Source organism: Tamandua tetradactyla, chromosome 7 (assembly GCF_023851605.1).
Source record: "Tamandua tetradactyla isolate mTamTet1 chromosome 7, mTamTet1.pri, whole genome shotgun sequence".
Classification (NCBI taxonomy): Eukaryota; Metazoa; Chordata; class Mammalia; order Pilosa; family Myrmecophagidae; genus Tamandua; species Tamandua tetradactyla.
In genome coordinates, this window is record NC_135333.1 from 30,798,065 (window position 1) to 30,815,009 (window position 16,945).

Genomic DNA, 16,945 nt, shown 5'->3' on the forward strand with positions numbered 1-16,945 from the left:
GGTTTTTTATATTCACATGTGAAATCTTAGAGGCTTCCAAATAGGTATAAGGAAGAATACAGTAACCCCCTGTGCATCCCCCACCCAGCTTAAGACATAAAATATCCCCCACGTGGTCCCTGTGGCATGTCACTCCTCGTCCCAGCTCGGAGCCTCCCCTGTCCAGAGCGGGGTGGCTGTCACTGCGACGGGAAGTCACCGGACTGACCTCTGTGGCTGCAGAGCGGGGCCTGGACGGAGCGGTGGGGAGGGGGAGCCCAGCGGAAGCACGAGGTGGCCAGGAGGCTACTGCCGCTGCCCAGAGGGGTGCAGCAGGGGCTTGGGGCTTGGGGCGGGGCCGGCAGAGCTAGAGAGAAGAGAAGGGATTGGGTATGTTCCGGACATTGAGCCTGCAGGATTCGGTGGAGTCCTGGGTGGGGGCGGGGCAGGGAGAAGGGGCGTCAGGGTAATGAGGTACAGGGTGGTCCTGAGCGGGGGTGGGGGTGACTGAGGCAGGATGAGGATGAAGGGGTGAGTGCCGTGTGCGCGAGGAGCTTGGCAAGTCCGGCTGCAGCTGACCACTGGACGTGCACGTCGTGAGCCCCCAGGAGGACCGGGTAGCCGTGAAGGTGAGGCTGCTTTAAGCTAGGAGAGTGGATGAGACCTCCCCGGGCGTAGAGCGGTGGGTCTCAGACCCAGCCAGAGCAGCCCCTACAGAGGCAGGAGAAACAGGAGAAAGGGACAAAGCGCACTGAGACAGAGTGGCCAGGGAGGGAGGAGGAGCAAAACCGGGAGCCGGTAGAAAACAGCGGAAGAGGGGGTTTTAGGCTGAGCTGCCCAGACCCCCCTGAGGAAAGGGGCCATGTCCCTCTTCTCCACCTGGACTCCCTCCCATCCCAGCCAAAAGAGGGGAGCACTCCTGGGGGGCAGAGGAGAAGGGATGCTGCTGGGGAGGGGTCGGAGCTGGGCTGTGCTGGGGGGGGGGATCACTGCCCCCCACCCGCACCTCTGAGCAAATAAGACTCTAGGAATTGGGCTGCCTGTGTAGGGGTCACATGGAGCCTTGGGGGGTGGGGGCCCATGTCCTTCATTCAAGATTGCCCTGAAGAGGTGGGGGAGCAGGGAGGAGCGGGGGGGGGGGGGGGAGCACGACTCAGAGCTGAGCTTGAGTCTCGCTTCCTCCCTTCCTTGGCAGTCATCTGGCAGAGGCCACGGGGTGGCTTCCCCAGGTCACGGGCACCCTGCACGCCCCTGGGATGTAGCCTGCACGCACGCACACCCGTGGGTTGTGGGTCCCGGGCCACCTCGCCTGCTGCAGCCTGGCTTGGAAACAGCCCAAAGGTCTATCTGCTAATGATGCCCCCTGCAGCCGTCAAAAAGGAGGAGGGAGTGCTGGAAAGAACTATGTGGGTCTTTGAGATGCATTTTTAAGTGAAAAAAAAAAGGCAACAGTGGTGAACAGTGAGTAGAGTATCTATCATTTGTGTAAAAGAAGAGAGAAAAAAGAAATGTACAGATACACATATCTGCTTGTCTCTGCTTGTCTATGGATGGACACCCAGGAAGCTGGTGCCACTGGCTGCCTCCGGGGAGGGGAAGCAGGTGGCTGGGGATGGGGAGGAAGGAGAGTACTCACTGTATTCCTAGTCTGCGCCTTTTAAATTTTAGAACTGAATGAATGTATTACCTATGGACAAAATACACACAAAAAAGCTTTAAAATGAGTGTGTACATGTGTGCATAATTTCCTGAGGGGGAGGGTCATAGCAGTCATAAGATCCTCAAAAGGTGCCATGACCCCAAAAAGCATGAGAACCCCCTCATTTATGGGCTGTGTGGCCTGGGGAAAATGCCTTAACTTCTCTGAGCCACATCTGTAAAATGGGGAGGAACAACGCCACTTCATGGGCTTGGGACGGTGGAGGGAGGGGTTGGTAAGCTATAAAATGCAGGGTACGGTCCACTGTCTGCCCCTCAGCCCCCTCCAGGGCCCCCTTGATCCCCCCCCCCCCCCCCCCCCCCCCCCCCGTCTTCTCTGGGCTCTGATGGAGGCTCTGCCTGCCCCTCACCTCCCTCCTTCAGACCTCCGGCCTGGGTTCTCCCTTCAGCCTGCAAAGCCACTCCTCAACCAGCCTCCACACCCCACCCAGTCCGGGACTCAGCCATCCAGCACCCCCCTTGTCTTCTCACAGGCACACACTGCCTGGAGCCTCATGTGGTCCCATGGTTTAAAGTCCCACCTGGCCTGGCTCTTCTTCTCTGAGCTGCCACTAGCAGATTCAGGTCCTGCCTGTCCTGTCGGGTCTGTCCGCTCTGACACCCCAGAGGCACTGTGAACCCCGCAATGCCAAGACAGAATGAGCAGCCCCTCCTCGCCCTTCCTGCCTTCTCACCGCAATCTGTGGTACTCCCCAGTTCCCCAGGGCTCTGGCCTAACCCAGGGATCACCCTTCAACCCTCCCTAAACCCAACAGTAATAGTAATAAGCTTCTAATAACTGGCACGCAGTCAATGTCGACTCCAGTGTTGACTCCAGGGCCACGCACCGGTCACACTTTTGATCTTCACAACCTCTGAGGTAGGAGCCAAAATTGTCTTCCTTGCAGGGGGCTAAGGGGCTGCCCAGAGCCATGCAGCAGGGGGACCAGGGGACTCGAACCTGGACGCTGGCCCCACGCTCAGTCTAGAGCCAAACCCGTCTCTCCCTCTCCACTGCCCCAAGCCACGTCATTACCAGGACAACTCCACAGCCTCCTCCCCACCTCCCTTCTGGCCCCCTCCAGTCCAGTCTCCAGGCAGGGCTGAGGACTCACTTCAACCCTCTTCCTGCAGCGGGCACTCAGGATACACTGCCAGCCCCTGGCAGGGTCCTGTTCTCTCTGACCTTGCCCTATACTCCCCACCCTCACCTCCAGACACCCTGCTGGCCTTTCTTCCTGTTCCTTGAACACATCAAGTTTGTTCCTACCCCAGGGCCTTTGCACTGGCTCTTCCTTGTGGTTGAGATTCTCTTCTCCACGACTCTGCTGCTCATGCCTTCCCGCTGATCAGGTCTTGGTTCAACATTGTAACCCCCTGGCACTCTCCACCCCATTTCCAGTGGGTTTTCCTCATGGCACTGATCGCATCAGACCTGAGCTCATTAGCAACCTCTTCAACACCAGGACCTGACTCTGCTTCAGCCTTGAGCCCTAGTGCCTGGCTCCTTGTAAATATCTGACAACTGACAAAGAAACCAGATCATTCCAGCCGGTCAAAATTCCCGTAAAGACCTAAGCAGGGTGACGTGACAGAAACGTGACCAGGGAGAAGCTATTTTTGACACCATAGTCAGGGAGAGCTTCTCAGCAGAGGTGGCAACTGAGCTGAGACGCAGAGACCTTCTGTGCCACCGGGCAGCAGACAGAGACGTGAGCAGAGGGGAGGCGGGGGGGTGGGGGGGCAGGACATTCAGTGTCTCCCAGGCTCAGTGCAGGGCCCAGAGTTTGAGGGTAGGGATGGGATGGGGTGCAGGGCCCGGTGATGTGGGCTGGGCAGACAGAGGCCTCAGAAGGGCCCAAGAGAGCTGGCAGGAGTACGCAGCCCTGCCCTGCCACCCCAACACCCCAGATCGCCCACAGCCACCAGGGACTGGACTTCATGGAATGGCCATGGTCAGGGTGTCTCGTGCTCTGCCTATCATTTCTGACCATCTCCCCAGCTGGCTCCTAAGGCCAGAGACTCTCAGAACCCAGCCGGCCCCTTCATTCACTCATTCATCCATCTGCCTGGGCCTGTGTCTGCCCGCCCGCCTGGTGTCTCTCCAGCAGGCACAGTGCCATGCGCTGGAAGGTGATCGATCAATAACTGTTAGATGAATGAGCATCTATTGAGCACTTACTATGTGCTAGGGAAAAGGAAATAAGACACGACTCTGCTCCGCCGAGCTCCATGAGTGAGGACAGGAACCAAAGCTAGAGGGCTTTGTGAGAAGGTTCCCCCAGAAGATGTGAGGGAAGCAGGAGAGAGCGAAGCCCGGGGAGAGAGCAAGGAGTTTGGCCCAGGCTGGGAGGAGGGGTGTCTGGCCTGGAGGAGCTCAGAGGACCTGGAGCCAGCCAGGTGGGCTGCTGGACCAAGGAGAACAAGGAGAAGGAGGCTGCTTCTGAGGACAGAACGGTGGCATCCTAGAATTCTTTGCACTTATAGATCGGAGCATCCTAGAAAAAGGGAATCTGCACATCCGAGCCTCTATCAGTGGCACCTCCAGGAATTTCATCTAGGACATTGCCTTTCAAACTTTTTGACCAAGATCCAGAGTGAAAACAAATATATTGTACATTGCTAGTCATCATATAATGAATATATATTTAAAGCTGAAACAAGAGTTTCACAAAACAGTATTTACCCTCACTATATATGCAAGGTGATTTGCAATTACCTATTTTATTTCATTTTTTAAAAACATAGTGTGCTGTGTGACTAAAATTGTTCAAAAATATTTAGTGTAACTCACTTATAATTTCATAACCCACTAAAGGGTCAGGCCCTGGAGTTCGAAAAACACTGATCCAGAGAGTGCTTAGAAGCTGTTAATGGGCTGAGAGGGGGGATCTAGGGCTTGTCTGCAAGCTGTGCTGACCATGCTTAGGCCATGGGCTTCGGGGGGACAACTATCGGAGATGGAGTTGTTGGAAGTCACGTGGTGGGGGATACTCAGCCATAGCACCTCCACCCTGCCGTCCCTGCAGGGACTCTTTGGGTTCTGAGTCCAATCCCTCCTCCTGGCACTGTGTTCAAACCTCCCTGCTGCTCCTCTAACAGGTGCCATTCAGCAGTCGCATGCACACCTCCTATGACAGGGAACTCATCACCTCCTCAGACAGCCCACTTGATTGTGGGGAGTGGGACTCTGCCCTGTTTACCAATACAGCTGGTAGCTGCACCGCCATCACGTGGCTGGCTGTCCAGTCTCTTCTCTGTACCCTGGCCTGTCACCTCAGGGATCCAGCCCAGCTCCAGTGTGGGCAGCCCAGGGCCCTCTCTCTGCCCCACCCTGGTTGCCCTCTCCTTCCTGCTCTCCCACGCCTGCCCCACGCCTGGGGGATGGCCCTGAAGCCCAGCCAGAGAAAGTCTCTTTCCAAGGTCAGGTGGCCTCAGGATCTGCAGCTGCATGGCCTCGTGCCTGGCGCTTAGCCAGTCCTAACCACCACCCCCAGCAGGTCTGGGGGGCTGAGGTGGGGAAGGCAGGGCTCACAGGGTGCAAAGCAGGGAGGTGGGATGCGGGGACCTAAGATACCCAGAAAAGGGTTTCTGAAGGTGCTGGCTGTTAAGTGTGCAGGGCAGGGGGCCTGCAACCTCACTCAGTAGCTGCCGCTGAGCACATCCCATCAACTTCAGGCTCATACGCTGGGGCTCACGGGGTCCTCCCAGCAACCCTCAGACACAAGGTTCAAGGCCAGCCTTACTGGTCAGGGATGGAGGCTCAAGAGGTGAAAACGTTTCCCAGTCACAGCCACTCAGGGTAGAGCTGAACTGAGTGCAGACCTTCTGTCTCCCACCCAAGGGCCTCACCTGGGATTACTGAGGCCGCAGAAGCCCTCAGCCTTGAGAGGGGAAGCAGGTCCCTCAGGTCCCATGGTGCAGAGCAAGGGCCAAAGTGGGGGCAGGTATCAGGAGGCAAAGCGCTGTCCAATCAGCAGAACTTTCCAGAGATGGAGCAGTTCATCCCGGAAGACCGAAGACATCAGGAGGGGTGTGGAGACCCGGTGCCCATTTGTTGGAGTGACTGCCTGGGGGTGTCCCGAAGGAGGCCCAAAGTCCCTTTCTGCCCCCTCTGTGTCACCCACAGCCAGGAGCCCTCCAGTTCTGTGCCAGCCACCTCCCCCTGTATGACCCCACGGAGTCCCACAACCCCCGACTGCCATACCATCTGGACTCTACCTTCTGGCTGAGCCACAGGGCAGAGGGGGGCTTGGGCTTCTCAGGTGCGGGAGGAGCTGCAGGGTGGGTTAGGGGTGGGGAAGAATTTGCTGAGGTGCCCCAGAAGCCAGACGGTGAAGCCTGGTGTCAGCTCTGCCGCCAACTCCAGGTTGGACAAGTCCCTCCTTCCCAGGCCTTACTGTCCCATCAGGTCCCTCCTCCCTGGCCTAGCTACGTTTCCTCCAGTCCCTGTAGCCTGATGGCTGGGGTGGGCTCTGGGATCTGATGGGGCGACACAAGGGAAGAGCCGGCACATCCCCCCCACCACTACCAGTCACCCCTATTTCTCAGAGGAGCAAAGAGAGGCTTGGAGAGTGACAGTGGCCTGGTCCAAGCATGCGGGGTAAGTGAGTGGCTGAGCTGGGATTCGATTCCAGGCCTGCCCGACACAGGCTGCCTTATCTTCTGGCACACCAGCTGTGATAAGTGGCTGCCCCCCTTTCTCCACTCTTCAATCTGAGGGTTTTCTCGGGGAGAAGGTGAGAGATCCAGCTCTTCTCCTCCTCCAAATCTCAGATAGGGAGTGTCTTAGAGAGAGGCAGGGTGTCAGCAGCCCTGGGCGGTGGGAGGCAGAGAAGGCAGGAGCAGCCCTGGGCTCCGTTCCAAACCCAGCTCTGCCGCTACTGCTGTGTGACCTTGGGCAGATCACTGTGGTCTCTGGGCTCAGTTTTTCCAACTCCCAGCAGAGGTGCTGGAGACAAGGCAGAAGCAGGAGCTGGCCAGGCTCCAGATGGGGCTCAATGGGGTTTTCTCCATTGTCCCATGCTCATGGATCTCCTCTGCCCCTCTCCCCCATATCCCCAGTTCCCCTCTGCCCTCTGAAGCCCCCTCACTGGGTCCACCTGGGAAGGCCTCAGCTGGGAGGTCACCATGCCAGCACTGCCTCCTCCTCACACAGCTCCTGCTTAGGTCTGGAACATGGAGGACTATCTGACCGGGAGTTCCCAGGGACCCTCTTGTTGACCTTGACCTCACCAGCCCTGCCCACCGAGGCCGCATGTTCCAGATGCTGGCACTCGAGCTGGTCAGTGACTGGCCAGGTTGGCACAGGGGGGAGGTGGGAGTGTAACCATCACAGGGAGAGAAAGGGAAGCCCCAGGCCAGAAGAGATGCACCTCCCCCTCCTCAGGAGGCCGAGTGGGGGTCCCCAGAGTAGCAGAAATGGGCGTCTAGGTAGGAGGAAAGGATCTGTGGCCCTTTCTACACATGGAACTTCGGGCAAGCCCTTGCTTCTCGCTGAGCCTCCATTTTCTCATCTAAAAAGTGTGGGCGATAACACCCCAAATGCAATGCCCAGCACAGAGCCTGACATCAGGGATCAACCCCCTGCGGCCATCGCAACCCCGAGAAAACCTCTTCACCACCCCAATCTTATGGTACCATCATCAATCCTTGGGACTCTCGTGTGTGTGTGTGTGTGTGTGTGTGTGTGTGTATGCGTGCACACCCATGTGTGTGCACATGTGTATGTGTTGGGAGGAAGCTGTGAGAAGGTGAAGCACAGGAATAGAGGGGGCAGGGGCCAAACCCCAAGTCCCAGTATCCACCCACCCCAGCCTCCTGCCCCAGCCTGTGTGTCCTGAGCAAGAATAGCAGTCTTAGAATCAGGCAAAAACCACCCATTCAAATCCAGACCAGGACACTGTCAGGCCTGAGCTAGCCACTACCCTTTGCTGAACCTCAGTGTCCCCTTCTTTAAAATGGGGAGAATCAGCAATCCCCCAAGTTCTCCAGGTTTGCCAAAGGGACTACAGGAACAGAATTGGCCAAGGCCTTTGGGGCCTGAGATCCAGAGCAAACTGGAGTGGGAGGCCCCCAGCCCCAGAGCCGCGCCCCAGCCCCCCGCCCGTGAGGGCCGTGTGCGCGCCTGCAGGGACGCGCGCGTGTGTGACTCAAGGTCTATTCATAGCTGAGCTCCACCAGCTGCAGCGTCACAGGCAGAGGGGCCTCAGCCCATATTATTATTTCAATTACCATCTGAATTAAAAGTTTGAGCAGTGATCAGCCCACGTAGCGAGGGGAAGAGGGAGCAGGAGAAAAATAAAGATGAAAAGGAGAAGAAGGGCTGTGCCCAGAGATCCCCCCACACCCCAAAGAGGGCTGAGTCGCTGTGGAGGCTTAAAGGTTATGTCAACCCCCAGGATTCGCGCCCGCCCCTTGCCCAGGGCCCAGGGTCTTCGAGGGGATGGGAGGGGAGCACTTTGAGATGACAGCCCAACAGCAGCTACTTTGTGGAAAGAGGCAATTCAGTCCAGACGCTCTGACAGGCGGCTGGGCTTACCAAGCTCAGAGAAGGTGAGGGACCAACTTAAGATCACACAGAGCCACACCCGAGTCTTCTTTCTGTCACCGAGACGCCAGCACCCCCTCTTGCCAGGCAGGTCCTACCCACAAAGGTTGCCTGGCCTCGGTGGAGGGAGGTTACCCACTAAGCAGGGCTGACTGCGGGTGGTATGACACCGGCATCTGTGGGAGGCCCCAAGGCAGAGCTGGAGCCTGCTGGGCCCCTGCCTGTTTCGCCCCTGTCCCTGTCCCCAGCCTGACTCCTCCCCCACTGCCTGAGCCCTACCAGAGTCAGGATCCTCACCCTCCTCCAACCACCTGGACGCTGCACCCCCAATCCCAGACTTCACGCCACCATCAGCCCAAAGACCCCCAGGTGAGCCATGGTGCAGGGGGCAGAGCCCTGGGCAGGTGTGGGCAGGTCACTCCTGGTCTCTGAGCCTCAGTCTTCCCATCTGTAAAATGAATCCTCCTAGTCTGTGCCTGTCTGAACGTGTGTCTTCAGAATGGAGACCCCAGGGGATCCCTGAGGGGGCGTCATGTTGTGGGGGCGACCAGGGCATCTCCTGCCAAGCCCCAGCCCAGGAGAAGAAAATGTGTCCACTTTTCTCCCAGGGAAGTCCCAGGAATAGCTTCCCCCAGCCCCCTGAAAATCAGACTGGCCTAGGACCAAATCCAGGCTCCTCCACTTCCCTGCTGGGCAACCTTGGGCAAAACACTTGGGCTCTCTGAGCCATGGCTCCCCCATCTGTAACCCACGAACACCAGTATGGACCTCTCGAGATTGCTGGGAAGATTAAAGAAGTTAATTCCAAAAGCTCTTAGTCCAGTGGCTGGTAGAACGACGTGACATTCATTGCAGGGAAGACGGTATGTGATGGGGGCTGCTTCACTTCTGTGGCTGTCATTCAACCTCACCCATAAAGCAGGAGTCACGGGCTTAGGATCCCTGGCAGGCTCCTGCTTGACTAGCTTTGAGAATGAGGAGCTCACTATTTCACAAAACATCTGTAGCTACTCCCCACCTTATCTCTTCCAGCGCTGGGAATTTTCTAGATAGGACCACAACCTTCCAGCTTCTCTTCCCCCAAATCCAGCCTGTCTCTGCTGGGACTGCCTGAAACTGGCTTTATGATGAATCTGAAAGGGGAGGCTCCTCAGAGCAAATGAGGGATGGGTTAGGGTGCAGGGAGGGAGAGGGGAGGGGGCTGAAGCCAGAAATACACAGACCTCCTGGATCCTAGTCTAGGTTTGCCACGCTTTCCCTCCAGGGAGGGGGCAGGCAGTATGTATCTGCCTATTTGTCTGTCAGTCTGTCTGCCTCCAGGCAGGACTAGGAGCCAGGAGTCCTGGGTTCAGGCACCAGCTCTGCTCCTCTACCCCCAAACCCTCACTGTGACCCTGGGGGAGTCCTCTGCATCTTTGGGTCTTACTTGCCACTTTTGTAAAATGAGAGCATCACGGGATCTAAGCGTCAAGTCTTCTGTCTGAATTGAGACACCCCACACTCTCCACTGTATGACTGCATCTGCCTGCCCCCCACCTCCAGACCAGCATGCCGGGAGCCTCAGGGCTCCCTGGATGCTTGTGGCTGCAGGGCCAGAGATCCTGTCCCTTCTCCTGCCTGCCAACCCCTGCCTTGGCATTGCCCGTGAGGTTCCATCACCCCCGTTTTACAGGTGAAGTGGCTGGAGGCATAGGGAGTTGAAGCCACTTGCTCAAGACAACAGAGCAATTCCAAGTACCGGCCATCTCCCCTGTGCCCAAGAAAGCAGAGACTCAAGGGCACCATATTTCAGGAGAGTCACCAAGATCTTGAGTGTCCAACTGTTCTCTACACAGATGTGGATTCTGCCCAGAGAGGACAGGAAACCTGCCCAAGGTCACACAGCAAAGCTGGATGTGAACCCAGGCTCCCTGCCTCCCAGGCCCCTGCTAGCCAGGATGAGCCTGATTTCCTGCCCCAGCCCAGTCCTGGGATCTCCCCAAGATTGAAGCTCTCGGTCCTGTCTCCATGCCCTGCTTGGCTGCCCCCAGAGATCCCTGGCACCTGGGATTGAGGCGGGACGAATAAGCAGGAAGACAGGAAAGAAAGTTGAGGGTTGGCCGCTTGTCCCCTGGCCCTCTGTCCCTCCCTCTGCTTCTCCCCTCGTGCAGGGGGAGCGGTGGTGATGTAATGCGCTCGGCTTTGGTCCCGGTGCCAATCTCAGAAGAGAGACGACAGATTGCGTGAGCCAAATTTGGCATCCTAGGGGGAGAGGCATGAAAAGTGGAGATGTGGAGGAGAGGAGCGAGGAGCCTGGGGAGGTGAGGGAGAAGCCCCCCTGCCCGGCAGACCCTATAGGCTCCTCCCCATCCTCCACTCCAGGCCCCCACCTCCTCCCCAGCCCATCTGGCCTCCCGGCCTCCTCTCATCCTCACTGGCCCAGCCTGGCTGCTCCCGGGACCCTCCAGCCCCAGTGCTGCCAGTCCTCCTGCATTTCACCCTCCCTGCACCCCCCCCCCCAACGCACTGCTCCTGCTCCGTTTCCCACCGCCGCTAGTCTCCTGGTTACCATGTTGCTGGTTGTCATGTCGCTTACATGTCCTCGTGACTCAGTGGTCCCCACAGAGGGGCCCCCTCCTCCTCACATCCCCCTCAGCATTCGCCCCCGCCTCCCCCAGATCCACATTAGGAATCAGCCCGCCCTGTAAGCCTACACCGTTCCTCTTTCCCTTCCCTATCCGCACAACCCCCCTCCCAAGCTAAAGAAATCTTTTTTGCAGCCTCTTCAAGAGCTGCTTTCATTCTCTGTTCCGCAAATGTCTATTAAGAACCTACTATGCTCCATGCTCATGCAGCTGCTCTCAGAGACCTGACATATCTGCAAATGGCTCAAAAACCCTACCAAGTCAGTACCATTATCCCCACTCTCCAGTTGAAGAGACCGAGGCTAAGAGAGGTCAAGCCAGCTGCCCAAGGTCACCCAGCAGAATCTCAAGGCCAGCTCTATCTGGTCCCAGTCACCCCAAAGACTTTTTCTAGGAGAGGGGCTTGCTTCTCAAGGGCCTTGAGGAATGGCTCCCAAGCCCTAGATCTGCCACCCCCACCCCAGGTTCCGGGCATTCCTACTTGGATAGTCCTCTATTTCAGGTCAGATGTCCCCCATTGGCTTTCTCATGCCTCAAAGTAAAAATGATACATTACTGCTATCTGCCCAGCACTTCCCATAGCCAGTGAACCACCTTCAACTCATTTGGGCCCTGGGGTCCTCCATGGAGGTCAGTCGGGCAGGGACTTGTGCACCCATTCCACAGATGTGGAAATTGGGGATCAGGGAGGAAGAATGACTTGCCCAGGGTGCTGGACTCTCAGCCAGCTGAGCTGGTTTCTGGGAGCCGGGATGGAGAGTACATGCGGCCCACTGCCCAGCCGTGGGAAGCCCAGAGAGAGCCCCTCCTCCCAAAGGAGAATCAAGTCAAATGTTCTGGGCTCCAATTTGGATAGGGGTCAGCTCAACCGTTGGCAGCCTTTGCCACTGCCATGCTGCACCCCAGATGCATTCCACCACCCTCTTCTACCTTTTTCTCCCTGTACCCTCATCCCAGGACTTATCAGGGCCATAGCATGGCTCTCAGGTCCCTAAAGTTCTGCCAAAAGTCCCCAAAAGGCCCAAAGCCTTGGAGATCATGGGACTGGAAGTAGAGGAGAAGCAAAATAGATGCTACAAGCACAGACACACACACACAAACACACACAAGAGCTCTAGTCCTTCTCTTGCCTGCCTGGCCCTTGGGCCTACCCCCTCAGCTCCCTACTCTCCTCAGCCTGCTGCTTGACATTCTACTGATCTCAAGGCCCTCACCTGGCATCTTAGCCAGGATGCCCATCACTCCTGCTCCAACACCACCCTCCTGCCCTCCCTCTCTCGGCATCCTTTCCCCATCCTGGGTGCCCAGGCAGAAGGGTGGGTGGGAGGACAGTTAGGTTGAGGCTGCTAGGGGAGGAGAGGGGCTGCAGCTGGAAGTTCTCCCTGTTCGGGGCTCATTTGGCCCTTTCTTTCATCCCAGTACTTAGGAAAAAATAGAGTCTCTGCCTCTCTCCCCAACCTCAGTTTCACAACTGTGAAATGTGAAATACTTCATTTACTGGATTCTGACCCTCTTGTCCTGAGGTTGCCTGGCACAGAGTAGGTGCTCCAAACATGAGAAGTGGGATTTTATTCTATCAGATTACAGGGCCATTTTCAACCAGGCTGCAGTTGGGGAGGTGATAGGAGAGACCCCCCTCTCTGCACGTGACCAGCGCTGAGGCTCTTCGGAACCCGGCGTGACAACTGGGAGTGGGTGGAGGCAGGGAAAGGTCGTGGCCGGGGCAGGAGGTCACGATGCCCTTCCACCTACCTCTCCCCGCTTTCTGCCCGCAACCCAGACCGCCGCGCTCCCAACGGACAGACAGATGGACCCTTCCAGCTCCAGGGAGTCGGGCGGCCGGGACCCGGGTCCAGAAAAGGTGCGGAGAGGGCGGGACCGCAGCGGCTGGGCCCTGGGACACACAGACACGCACGCGGCCGGACAGACGCACGGACGCAGCCCGCGGTGGGCGCACGCGGGGCTTACCGCGGGGCTGAGGGTCCGACGAGTGTCCCGGAGGCGGCGAGCGGGCGCTACATCCCCCGGCGCAGTCCGGCTGGCGGGCGTCCCGGGCGGGGAGAGGGGAGTCCCGGCACCCCCTCCCCGCGACCTCGGCCGGCCGGCCCCCGCCCCCGCCCCGCGGTCTGTGGATTTGTACGTAGATCTCCGGATCTCCGCGCCCCCGGGCCGTCCCGGGCCGCTCCCGCGGGCCGCCCAACTTTCAACGAAGCCCGGCACCGCGCCCTCGGCGCCGCCTCGGTGTCAGCATCGTCGGGCCCCGGGCCGGGGCTCAGAGCGCCGGGGCCCGGGAGCCCATCCCGCGCGGCCGCCCGCGCTCGCGCCCCCCGCCCCCGCCGCCAGCGCCTTTCCCTCCGCCGCCCCCCGCTGTTCTCTCGCTGTCACTCCGCCTCGCGCGCGCGCGTGGCCCCCAGCCCTGCGCTCCGCTACCTGCCCCGCTGCGCTCGCCTCCGGCCCCGCGACACTCTCGGCCGCCGGGCCCGGGGTCGCCCTCCCGGCTCCTGCCTGCACCTCTCCCTCCTGCTCCCCGCTTCTCTCTCCCGCTCCCTCTGGGTGTCTGCCCGTCTCACTGCTCTGTCTCTCTCCAGGCTCTCCTGCCTCCCTCTGTCTATCTCTCCCTGCCGAGTCTCTGTCTCTGTCGCCTTCCCAGTCTCTCCCCTGCCTCCGTCTGCCTCTGCCCTGTCTCCCCTGCGCGTCTCGATCTGTCTCCCCCCCCACCCCGTCTCTGTCCTTCTCTGTCTCTCTCTCTCTCCCTCCCACTCTCGGGGCGGCCCCCTCTGTCTCAGACCCCGGCCCCCGCCTCTGTCGCGTCCCCGGCTCGCCCGGGAGCCCGAGCTCCCGCCGCCCGCGGCGCGCCGAGAACTCCCAACTCGCGGCACGCCGCCCCGCTTTCCGCGACTTTCGCCCCTCCTCACACGTGACCCGCGCCCCACTGCGGAGGCCGCACCCCCCTTCCCCAAAGCCCGGGAGCCCCAAACGGCCCGCAGGGCTCGGCCCTTCCCCTTCCCCATCGCCTAGCCGGGCATCGGACCCCATCTCGCGGAACTGGCCGCTCGGGCCAGGAGTAGGGGTCGGGGGCTGCGCGGCCCGTTCCTGTCCTTGATCCTTCCCAGGTTTTCCTCCTGGTCCCAGGAGCGTCCTTCCCCCCCCCCCCCCAAGCCGTTCCGGAGATCCACTCCTGGGTTTTCCAGAACCCCAGAGGCAGGTGGGGAGGGTGCCTCCGAGCCGCGAAGGAGAGGTGGGAGGGGGTGGGTCGCGTGTCCCCCGGCGCCCGGCGCCTCCTCTCGGCGGGTCTCAGTACCCACCGCCCTCCCTGGAGTACCGGCAGTTGAGGACCTTCCCGGCCCCTCTCCGGGAGACCATGGTAGCCCTGCTGGAGGGACCCTCAGAATCACCTAGTCAGCACCACCCCATTTTATACACAGGGCGACAGTACCAGAGAGGGTCAGACGCTTGCCTGAGGCCATCCCTGTCTCCTGTTCTCTGTCACCCCCACTGCCTCAAACTGTCTTCATAAGAGGTCAGGACCCCTGCCCTTCTCTTTCCAGCTGGAGTGCTTGGCTCTGGACCATCAGGAAGAAGACCCCAGCACCCCACAGCCCTTGGCCGGCCAACCACCCCGAGGCCAAGCTGGCACCTCCCCCTTGCCCTCTGAGGAGGCAGGAGGGAAAGTCCACCTCTCCCAGGGTGGTTGGATGACAGCGCCCTGCAGTGAGACAGCCAGGAGAACTTTCCTGGAAGCCTGGCCATCTCTGACTAAGGGGTCCCAGCCACAGTTCAGAGCTTGAGCAATTGTTGAATCTGAAGTCCCTTTGGCTCCTCTTCCAAGTTGATCCTGGAGGATGCTTCCAGCACAAAACCACAACGCAGGCACTACCAGGACCGTTCTGCTTCCCCTCATCAGGAGGGATCCACTTCCCACCCTCAGCGTGGCGTAGAGTCAGCCCCACCTTATTCCACACTCCACACTCACCCATACACCTTGACCCCCCCATCCCCGATTCCAGAACACACCCGACGATTCCACACCTCTCTTCCTTTGTATGTGATATTCCTCCTGATGTAATGCCTTCCCTCCTTCTTCACCCAGAGATTCCTGCTATTCTCCAAGCCCAACGGCAATGCCTCCTCACCTGGGAAGGCCTCCTGACAACCTCAGCAGAAGGCATTCATTCACCTAGCACTGAGTGGCCACCCTGTGCCCAGTGTTGGGGCTGGACACAGGTTGGTTCTTGTTTAGTGGGCTTGGGATTTAAGCTAAGCTGGGGTCAAAGGCACTTATGCACTGGGTGATCTTGAGCAAGTTATTTACTTAATCCCTCTGTAAAGTGTGGTACTATTAAGGATCCCTTCACAGGGACTGATTAGATGGGGTGTTGCCCAGGAAATGCACACCCCATAGCAGGTGCTCAATAAACATTGTGGTGGCCGTCCCCTCTCAGTCTTCTTCAACACTGTGGACCTCCGTAGCACGCATTCCTTCTTGCCCTGCTGTGCCCTCCTGGACTGCTGTTCCACTGCCTGGCTCTTTGGTGTGGGACCGGATTGCGGAACCCAAGCAACCTGAAGAGCCCAGTGAGCCACCGAGTTGTGGCCAGTGCCAGTCCCACCTTGTCAGGGATTGAAAGTGGAAGGACGCTGGAGAGGCAAATGATGTGGCCAGAGGCCTGGCCTGGTAGCCGCCGTGTGAGTTTGGGGTGCAGAGGAAGGAGGGAAGGGCAAAAAAGGGTGAGATGGAGCTAGGACTTGGGCCACTTGCTTCTCCTCTCAGAGCCTCACTTTCTCATACATAAAGTGGGAGGATAATAGCCACTTCCAGGGCCTGTTCAGAGGATGATTAACGGTTAAAGGAAGAATTCGCCATTGCCGCCCCGCGTCTGAGTGTTTGAGCAGGTCTGCAGGGGCCTCTAGTGGAGGATGCTGAGTGACCCTGGACCAGTCACTTGTCCTTTCTGGAACTCAGAGGCCTCACCTCTAATGGGACAGCCTGGACTGGGTCCCTAGTGGGCAAAATGGCTTTTTCCTAAAGAAATATACAATTGAGCCAGAGGTCCTGAGAGTGGGAAAGCCCTGGGGATTAGCCAGGTAGGGGTGGGGAAGGGGCAGTCTTTGCCCAAAGCAGAAGCACCCCCTGGAGTAGAGCCGTGAGAGCAAGTCCCTGCTGAGCCTGTGCCATCAGCCAGCGCTGCTCACAGCCGTTCACAGGCATTGTCTCACTTAATCCTTTCAAGACCTCCATGATACAGGCACCTGCTACTGATGAGGAAACTGAGGCACGGGTTGTATTGTTACAAGTGGCGTGGCCTGGGTGGCCAGGGGCAATTTGCTGGAAGGGTGAGACTTTCTCTGAAGTTTACTCATTTTGATGGTAAAAACTTTGTCCATCTGTGTACGACTTGGCCAAAGCTTCCTGTCCGTTCTCCCATTTGATCCTCACGAACAACTCCGTAAGGGAGAGACTATTATTATCCATATTTCACAGGTGGGAAAACTGAGGCAGTGACTTGCCCAGGGTCACTCAGGGAGTAAGCAAGTGTCTGAGCCAGGATTTGAACCAGATTCCCTTCCTAGTTTCTGGGGAAAGGCCATTCCAGGCCAGCAGAGCGCTCACCTGCCCCCTCTGGGGAGTCTACTTGGGCCTCCTCAGTTCCCCAGGGACCCTGAGAGTCCATGCAGAATGCAGGGAGGAGAGGAAGCCTAGGCAGGCAGGACAGTTGGGGAGGGGAGGAAAGGAGCCACTTCACAATGCCAGAGTCATAGAGTCCAGAGGTTTATGGCCTAGAGAGTTCCATGAAGTCCAGTCAGTCCATTCTGCAGATAGGGCACACTGAGGCTGCCCAGCTGCTTAGATTAGAAATCAGACCAGGACACAGCTGGCCTGCCTCAGAACCCTCAAGTCCCGGTCCATCCAGAGGTGGGGAAAGGCTGTTGGGGGTTCAGAGGCCCAGGGTCCATCGTGGCAGGCTATGCCCTGGGGACAGAAAACTGTAGGGGTCTCACCCGCCCTCCGCCCCCACCCTCGCCCACCCCCCAGCACTCAGTAGTCACCAGGGTGGAATATTTTAGCACCTATAGAAAAGCCGCCACAGACGGC

General features: G+C 58.6%; 1 long non-coding RNA gene across 1 annotated transcript; it reads left to right on the forward strand.

Annotated features, from left to right (window-relative positions):
* Positions 1–14,096: 14,096 nt before the first annotated feature.
* On the forward strand, positions 14,097–15,284 carry LOC143689563 (uncharacterized). The gene is made up of 2 exons (XR_013178834.1): positions 14,097–14,371; positions 14,942–15,284. It is a non-coding gene; the product is annotated as an uncharacterized LOC143689563 (long non-coding RNA).
* Positions 15,285–16,945: the final 1,661 nt, after the last annotated feature.